Source organism: Caretta caretta, chromosome 4 (genome assembly GCF_965140235.1).
Source record: "Caretta caretta isolate rCarCar2 chromosome 4, rCarCar1.hap1, whole genome shotgun sequence".
NCBI lineage: Eukaryota > Metazoa > Chordata > Testudines > Cheloniidae > Caretta > Caretta caretta.
Window position 1 is genome coordinate 148,198,541 of NC_134209.1, and position 9,300 is coordinate 148,207,840.

A 9,300-nucleotide genomic window follows, 5' to 3' on the forward strand; every position below is an offset into this window, starting at 1 on the left:
CAGGCCTGGCAAGCCCCGGCATAAATTTGGCACTGTTTTTAATGCAGGAGAACACGCCGGTTGTGCCCGGCATAATTCCACTGATTTTGGCAGAGCTAAATCCAGATTGGGGGTGAGGATCTGGCCTCAAATTAACCTCTGAATCAGTTCACAGGTCTATAAAGGCCACCCCCCTTTCTTGTGTCTCTGTATTAAGGAAAACAGGGCTTTGCCAGGAGTTTCCGGCATCCTGACATTGCCTGTCAGCCAGAACACCGACCAGCGGCAGCCGGCGCATCCTAAATTATGCCAGGGAACTAGATGGGAACATGGCCCACCCAGAATCAGGCATGCACAGAAAACTTAAAGTCACCTTGTCCCACTCCATCTAGATTGCACTGTGCACTCCCCATCCACAGCCAAGATTCAGGCATGAAAATCAGGCCCTATTTGTATGAGATCCCCAGGTCAGGGGGTTCACTCAAGAGGTTCAGAACTGAACCTGGACCCCAAAGAGCCCAAGATGGGCAGCAAGGAGGCCCAATCGCTGAGGCTTATTTGTTCAAATGAAACCTGTGTTAGGTAGTTAAACAACTAGAGCATAGCAAGAGGAGGGATAGCCTTGCGAACTGGGACACAGGAGACCTCTGCCCCACCAGGCTTGAGCCAGACTGCCTTCTGTTGCGGTATTCCCAGGCATTGGGTAATATCCCTATCAACCAGTAGGGGAGCGGAAAAAAAGAAGTGGGTAAACTAACCCACACTAAACTCCATATTCCCAAAATGAGACTTGGGTAAACTCAGTTTACCTTCGATTGCACCACTGCTTTAGACAGTCTGTGAATCCCTTCGCAATGTCACTGTGCTTGGTCTTAGAAAGCAGCTGGAGAGGCAGCGTATCTATGGAGCTAGGCCTTGGACGGTACGTGTGCCTAACGAATGTGGTCGTTAGTCTCTGCTGTGCCCATGTGGTTCTGTCACACCTTTGTTATTGTGCAGAGGGCAATGGCCACAAATGCCTAGAAACCTTAAGGCCTGTTTGGTCATCTAGCCTGTCCCCTCTGCCCAGTGTCCTGGGTTATTTGGCCAGTCTCCTGGACGGTGCTTCCACCATTGTGATGATACATAGCATAAAGGCAGGTTAACGTCCGTTAGACGAGGGCCACGTGGAGCGGTGGCAGTGCGTAATGCTCATGGGGCACCCCAAAAAGCTGCGCAATAATCGTGGATCCTGCACAGCAGCCTCCTGCAAACACCCCGCTCCGGAGACTCACACTGTCGCAGCCTGACTGATCTCCCTGTTGGAAAATGTTTCCCGATACTCAGCCCCCGTTTCCTTTTGCTCACCCCCATCGGGCTGGCTGGGGCAAGTTCCCTCCCACGCGTGGTGTTTACACCCTTCAGCTATCACTGTGGGACCAACTTAGTTCCCTACCACTACACGGCAAATATAAAAGTCCAGTCAATGCAGGCCCACTGATTTACACCAGCTGGGGTTCGGATGCATGCGTCTTGTGCTTCTTTGCTGCTTCAAGGTGGCTCCATAGCTCAGTGGATAGAGCACTGGTCTTGTAAACCAGGGTTCGCAAGTTCGACCCTCGCTGGGGCCTGTAGTTTATTGGGGGGAGGGATAGCTCAGTGGTTTGAGCATTGGCCTGCTAAACCCAGGGCTGTGAGTTCAGCCCTTGAGGGGGTCATTTACAGATCTGGGGCAAAAATTGGGGATTGGTCCTGCTTTAAGCAGGCGGTTGGACTAGATGACTTTCTGAGGTCCCTTCCAACCCTGATATTCTATGATTCAAGCGGACCAGTCCACCATCAGGTCCTTGGCTCTTGTTTTTCCTGGTAACAAGATGGATAGTGGCCATTAACCATGGCTTCCACTGCTCTGAATGGGCACGGGGAGCACTGGGGAAACCAGAGAACATGAAAGCCAGTTGTCATCACACTTGCCGTGTGCAGGGCTGAGGCGGGAGAACAAGACCATGGCACGACGGTTGTAAAGGTGATTTGTCTCTCGTCCTTCCTGGGCTCTATGACCTGCTCACCTGGCTGTAACTGTTACTGTTCCCCTTAGGCTGCAGAGGTCTGCAGTCAAAGCTTGATGGGGCAGACTCTATTGAGGTAGTGTATACACTCCTTCCATTAGGACTGTCTGTTTTCACTCATCTGTACTCCCTCCTGTAATTTGAGAAGGGTCTAATCTCATCGCCCCAGTGTTCTCTCACTGTGGAAGGAAGGTCCAGCCTGGAGCCACCAGGTGCCATGAGGACGTGTGATGTCCTGTTCAGATACATTCATGTCGAAAGAATGCAGCCATCTCTGGGGTGGAATGCAGAAGCTATTTAACAGCATCCCAAAGCACTATGTGACAGTGTAGGACCAAAAGTGAAGACATAGGAGAATGAAGATATAAAGCAATATGGTCTAGTATAACGTTTCTCAGACTGGGGGTCCCGACCCAAAAGGGGATCGCAAGGCTACTGTAGGGGAGTCATGAGATTAGGATTGCCATATGTCTGGGTCTTCCCAGACATGACTTCTTTTTTGGTCCTCCGATCTCCGTCCAGGTGGATTTTTGAAATATGAACAAATATCTGTGATTTGGTTTTGCCACCTTTACTTCCACACTGCCTTCAGAGCCGGGCTGCCGGAGAGCGAGTGTGGAGGACGATTTAAGGGTCTGCCTCAGTTCCCTGGAGCCACGACTGAAAAGACTGCATGCTTCAAAACAGCAGCACCCCCGCCATTGAGTGTCCAGAAACTTGTTGCACGTAGCTGTGTATAAAGCCACAATCCTTGGACAACATTAGGATTATTACCACAAATTGGACAATGTTAGGGTTAATGCCACAATCACTGGAGAAGGCTTCCACACATCCCCAAACTGCATCCTGTTGTCTATTTTTTTCCAGAAAACGTGTTTCTTGAATGTCCACGTATTTATTCCTAAAACCTGTTGCTTTACACTTTTTGAAGGCCTTCGGCACCCTTGACTGCAGGGCTAATGATTATATGCTTTGTTTAGTGCTCCGATGAGTATGCACGGTAATTTGCCATCCCTTTTTTTGTGTTTGGGGGGGTCAGCAAAATATTTTCAAAGGGGAGGCCAGCAAAAAAAAACAGTTTGGGAACCCCCTGCTCTAGTAAATAGGGCAGTGGAGACAGAGTCCAGATACCTGGGTTCTAATTCTGGTTCTGCTGTGTAACCTTGGACAAACTGATGCGCTGCTCTGTACCGGTTCTCTATAGTAACGGTTAGATCTTCAGGGCAGAAACACTCCCTTATTAGGTTTCAGAGTAGCAGCTGTGTTAGTCTGTGTCCACGAAAAGAACAGGAGTACTTGTGGCACCTTAGAGACAAACAAATGTATTAGAGCATAAGCTTTCGTGGGCTACAGCCCACTTCATCGGATGAATGGAATGGAACATAGAGTAAGAAGATATATAGATACATACAGAGAAGGTGGAAGTTGCCATGCCAACTGTGTCCATACAGAACCCAGTACAATGGGGCCCTGATCTCAGCTGAAGCTGCTGGGTGCTACCATAATACAAATAAGAAATAATAACTTTTGAATCAAATATTTCAGCCCTTTTCTGTATGCACCATGAGATGCCAGAAAAGCATGAAGCCAGTTTTTCCTTTTTGTTCACCTGTTACACACAAATTGGGGCAGCGGGGGGGGAGGGGGGGATTAATGTCAGTGCAACCAGTCACCCTCTGCAAATATAAATGCTACTTCCTGCACACACAATGCACAAATGATCATTAAAAACAGGTTTACACTGGAAGTTGGGCACACCGTCTAAAGGAGAAAATAACAGCAATTACCCGCAGAAATAGTTTTCCAAGTCTCTCCCCGTCTGCTTTCTGCATGAGCAGTTAGACTCAGAGAAATTAGAGATGGGGGGGAGGAAAAAGAGATCTTATTAGAATATCTACTTCATCTTGTGGCTAGCACAGGATTGTCCCCTACCATATGTTTTCTAGTAATGCTGGTTGGGTATTTTTCAGCAAAATTTGTTTGTCAGAAATTAAAACATTTTGTGGAAATGTGTCAGTTTTGACGAAATTTTCTCAGGTCCAGGATGGGATTTCTGGCCAACAGGAGAGCGAGACAGACTGACCCTAGAATAGCCAATCGCCCAGTGGGTTGGGGTTGGGCCCTCCCCTGGGAGGTGGGAGACACAAGGTCAAGTCTCTACTCCAAATTGGGCAGGGCAGGGGCTTGAACCTGGCTCCTTCCACCTCCGAGGCGGGAGCCCAGACTGCCAGGGTGGGCCTCAAAAACATTCAGAAGTTCTAGATTTTGTTCCAAGGCGAAACAAAAACAAATCTCAACACCTCAACATTTCTCGCAAAATAGATTTCTTGTTTTCCAGCCAGCCCTTTTTTCTAGTGCTTTGACCAGTCTAGATGTAAATATCTTGAGTGAAGGAGCTCCTCCCCGACCTTCGGGGTAGATTTTTAAAATCTATATTAGTCAGGCAAAACATATGCTCAAAATACACTCCAGATGAAGGTGGCTTGTAGTTAGATTTGTCCACAGGTCAAATCTCTCCTTTGACACCTGGAGCTGAACATGCCATGGGCTCAAGGCAACCAGCTCCCACACTGTCAGCATCTCAGCCAGAGAATCTTATTCCTGGGAGTTGAGGTGACTAGCTGCTGACCTGGACAGGAACGAAAATTCCATGTGCTTCTTATAAGCGTAACACCATTGCCATTTACACCCCGTGCCAAGGGAGTGCAAAGTGCTTCCAGATCAGGATGTGCCAGCGGAAGTGACAACAGAAGATGCTGCAGGATCAGGACCAAGGGAGTGGAATCTGGCTCCTGAACTTCATTACTCAGGCCCAGCCTTCAGAAGCAAGGCAGATGTCAGGTGAGCTCAAGGAGAGTGGCGGGGAAAGGGAGTCCCAATCTCCCCACCCACTGCCAACTCCCTCCAGGATCTTCCACAGCGCTTGAGTCTCCAGCAAACAGATCTCTGCAACTCACAGCAACATGAAGCAGCTTTGACAGTGAAACCCTGTAATATTCTTTCTAAAGGTCACCATCTAAGCGAACTGGGCTCCTTCTATCTACTTATCGGCTCCTTACTCCAACCAGCTTAAAGAGAAACTTTCCACAGTGAATTAAAGTTTAACAGCATGCTGTTTCGCGATAAGCACATTCTGTGGGCCTCAGACACTCTCTATTACTGAAATCTCTGATAACTGCACACCTCCTTGGTGAAAGGAAGGCATTATCCATGGTGATCAGAATGCACCTTCACCTCAATCTAGACGGTGTACACAGACGCGACACTTTGTACAAACAGATTCCTCGGCGGCAGTTCCTATTTGCTGCACGCCTGACCAAAGTTCAGCTAATTCAATGTCGATTTTAAACAAGGGTATTTGCATATTCTTTGAATCCCATTAATAACAGTAATGTTATTACTGTTAACAATCTGATTTTTCCATGCTGTCCCCGACTTTCCCAATCCTCATTCAATAAGCTATCACCCTGTCGCTCAGATCCCTTCTAGGAAATCACTTCTGCTGTGTCATCCGCCAGCCATGATACATAGTACAGGCAGAACTGGGCGTGCCCCTTATAGTTAAGGATTCCTAGCATTTCTCGTTGCAAGGTCCTGTTTTCAAGGTCTTATAACTGTGTCAAACGTTAACCCTTCAGGGTGAAGTTTTCCACACACCGTGTCTGCCTGGGGCTGAATTGTTTTGCAAAGCTTCCGCCAAAATGGTTCAGCCATTTCTGAGAAGGAAATTAAGGAAAGTTGCATTCTTTTGCCCCTGTTAAAAGTTTTCTTACAACCCTTTAGTTGAGAAGCCCCAGTGCTTTGGAGCAGGGACTTGAAATTTGCGCTGGGGGTGGGGGTGTCAAAGCTGTGCAAGTCCTTCAGGCTACCAATAATATCATTGTAATCGAACCGGAGCTGGAATAAGGCATAGACACTATAGACTTATGCCAAGGACTCTTGGATCCACCTCATGATGTCAAAATCTCAGCTTTCTATTCTTTTCTCTTCCCATCACTATGACCTCTGAGCCCCTGCCTGTGGAAACAAATGGTGTTCCTAGCCCTTGCAAATGCAAAGAAAGGCTCCAAAAATGTGACCCGAGTGTAAACGGTGCAGCGACATCTGCCTGAGCCTGCAGAAAGCCTGTGCCAAGAGCTCTGAGAGGGAGGAACAGTCTCGTTCACCCAACTGGATTGTTGACTCTCAGCACTGCTGCTCAGGGGGTCCCCAGGAACACCATCCCAGCAGAGGATTCTGCATGCTGGGCCCTCGCTAACGCCACACGTCATACAGCTGGCATGGGAAGGGAGGGACACAATGGTGGGAGGGAAACAAGTCCTCTCTTGTCTGGAATGGACCCCATCCCCACTGAAGGTAGGCATCAGCGGAGCCTCCTGGACAAAGAGAGGAGGTTGAGTCAGTAGCTGCTGTCTCCTCAAGGAGGGCAGGACCACAGGGCAAGGGCAGGGCCACGGACAGGGGAGGGTAACGAGGTGAAGGGTTCTGCCTTGCCTTAACCTAGCGCTGGTTTTAGCCCTCCCTTTGCTCCCCCCATCTGTTTGGCCACCTGCCAGAATGACAAACCTTCTGTGCCTCCTACCAGCTGCTGGTCTCTGCTCCCCACAGGTGCTGAGGGGCTGGCCAGAGACTCTGCCAGTCCCTGCATCCCAGCTCCTCACTGGGGCAGCCTGGCAGGTTGGGCCTGTCTGGCAGCAGATCGATAGTGTGCCCCAGCCCTGCTGCTCTTCATACCTCTGACAAGCAGGCCACTAAATTAACTGCCTAAATAATGCCGTAGGCCTCTCTCCTGTGAAAATCTGCTCAGAAAAATCCCTCTGTCCATGGAAAACAGACTTCCCTGGACTCCCGAGCGTCAACAAATCAGTCCCAGTGAAAGTCTCTCTGAGCAACTCTCAGAGCTTAGCAATGCTCCATGAAAGGATTTTTCTGTCACCCCGGGAAGGTCAACCCCATTTCACCGGCAGTTGTTATGGCTGGCAAAGCACCAGCACATCGGAAACTCCCTGGCCAGCTGGCATTAAATGGCTCGCTGAGGTTCAAGCTGGCTGAGGGACGGCAGCGCTATCTGCTCATCTCCTGCAGTAAATAAGAGGAAGGGCCGTATTCTGATCTCGTTTGCGCTGGCGTAAATCTGGAGTAATTATAGTGGCCTAAATGGAGTCACTCTGGATTTGCACTGGGCTGACACCCTCCTCCAGCCAAGTTGTGGTATCCATTCAATTCCAGGTGCCCATTAGCCCCCACTCAGCCACCAAGGCAGTTAATCACTTACAAGTGGCTTGAGATGGGCTCATTAAAGATACCTGTCACAGGTAGACAGGGCCCTGACTCCCTTTAAAGGGGCCAGCCACCCTGTGACAGGCTCACTGCTCTCCATGGGCGTACGGACTGCCCTACACTTCCTAGCCATGCCTAGAGCTAGCCCTGCCTGCTGCATTACGCAAAGCCTAAGGCTATTAGGGCCTGATCTCAGCAATAGTGCCCTACCAGCCATCATGCCTGTCAAAGGAGCCCTCCTTTAATAGCGTCTTACGGGGTGGATCTGTCGCTGATGGGAGGGGTGGCAGTGAGAGCACTGGAGGCCTCAGTTTATCCACCGGGCAGCCTCCTTCGCTCTTGCGCCTCATGGCTCACCCCTGCCGTGAAGGGACCATCTCTAGGAGCAACAGAGCGGTTCATGATCTAGGACCATCTTGTCCTTGACCCGGCTGCTGGGACTTCCAGTGAGTGACGAGCTTTTCGATGTAGAGACCAGCCCTCTAGAAATGAGAAATTAAGGCCAGCAGCTCATTTTTGTTCCTGTTCTTAAGGCAGTAAGGACTGTTCTCAGGGGTGGCAGATGACAGAACAAGGAGCAGTGGTCTCAAGTTGTAGTGGGGGAAGGTCTAGGTTGGATATCAGGAAACACTATTTCATTAGGAGGGTGGTGAAGCACTGGAATGGTTTACCTAGGGAGGTAGTGGAATCTCCATCCTTAGAGGTTTTTAAGGCTCGGCTTGACAAAGCCCTGGCTGGGATGATTTAGCTGGTGTTGGTCCTGCTTTGAGCAGGGGATTAGACTAGATGACCTCCTCTCGTCTCTTTCAACCTTAATCTTCTATGATTTGATCACTACTGACACAGTCAGCCTAGATTGTGGCTGGATCCTCTCACCATTCCCTGAACCACCTGCTCTCCTGTACATACCCCAAGTGCTTCCAAGACACTGGAAAGACTCCCATGCTGTCTCAACAAGTGAAATGAATTGGTACTGATCTTAGTAATATGGCCCAGATCCTCGAAGTGGTTATGGAAAATGCTGCATTATCCAAAAGGGATAACATGGCTCTGTTTTACCGGGGAACTAGCTTTTGCTTAATGCATGACACCTTGTAATGCCTCTCTTTAAATATACTGAAAGGCCAGTATTTTCAAAGTTAGGTGAGCACAACTACTCACAGCTATTTGCATGCACTTACCTTGTGCACACAAGTGAGTCATTTGTGCACACACAAGACTGTATGTGTACAGATGAACACTTGATTTGCAGGCATATTTCTGTGCATTGTATTTGCATGCAAGTTGATGAATACAGTTGTATCTGAGGAGTTCTCTGGTCTGCATCATGCAGGACGTCAGATTAGATGATCACAATGGTCCCTTCTGGCCTTGGCATCTAGGTCTACGTATTTATGCACCCTGTGTCACCATAGTATGTTAGATGAGATTAGAGACACAGCATGGTCTCATGACTAGGGCCTCGCATTGGGAATCAGGCATCTGATAGCTATTCCAAGTGCTGGCACTGACCTACTGCACAACCTTAGGCAAGTCACTTAATCAGTTTCCCTTTTCCACCCCGTCTGTTTAACCGGTACTCTGTGGGACAGAGGCCGCCTGTTTCTTGCAATGTGTCTGTACAGCATGTAGCAACCTGGGGCTCTCATCTCACTTGCAGCTTTTAGGCACGGCCATCATACAATGATAAGCATTTCACACAACACACAGTCAACCCGTGAAACTCTTTGCCAAATGACGTTGTGAAGGCCAAAACTATAACAGGGTTCAAAAAAGAACTAAATAAATTCATGGAGGATAGGTCCATCAATGGCTATTAGCCAGGATGGACAGGGATGCAAAACCATGCTCTGAAGTGTCCCTAGCCTCCATTTGCCAGACACTGGGAATGGGCGACAGGAGATGAATCACTTGATGATTACCTGTTCTGTTCATTCCCTCTGAAGTGGCATTGGCCACTCTCAGAAGATAGGCTATTGAGCTGGATGGACCA

General features: G+C 48.9%; 1 non-coding gene across 1 annotated transcript; it reads left to right on the forward strand.

Annotated features, from left to right (window-relative positions):
• Positions 1 to 1,516: 1,516 nt before the first annotated feature.
• TRNAT-UGU (transfer RNA threonine (anticodon UGU)) lies at positions 1,517 to 1,589 on the forward strand. The gene has a single exon. It is a non-coding gene; the product is annotated as a tRNA-Thr (tRNA).
• Positions 1,590 to 9,300: the final 7,711 nt, after the last annotated feature.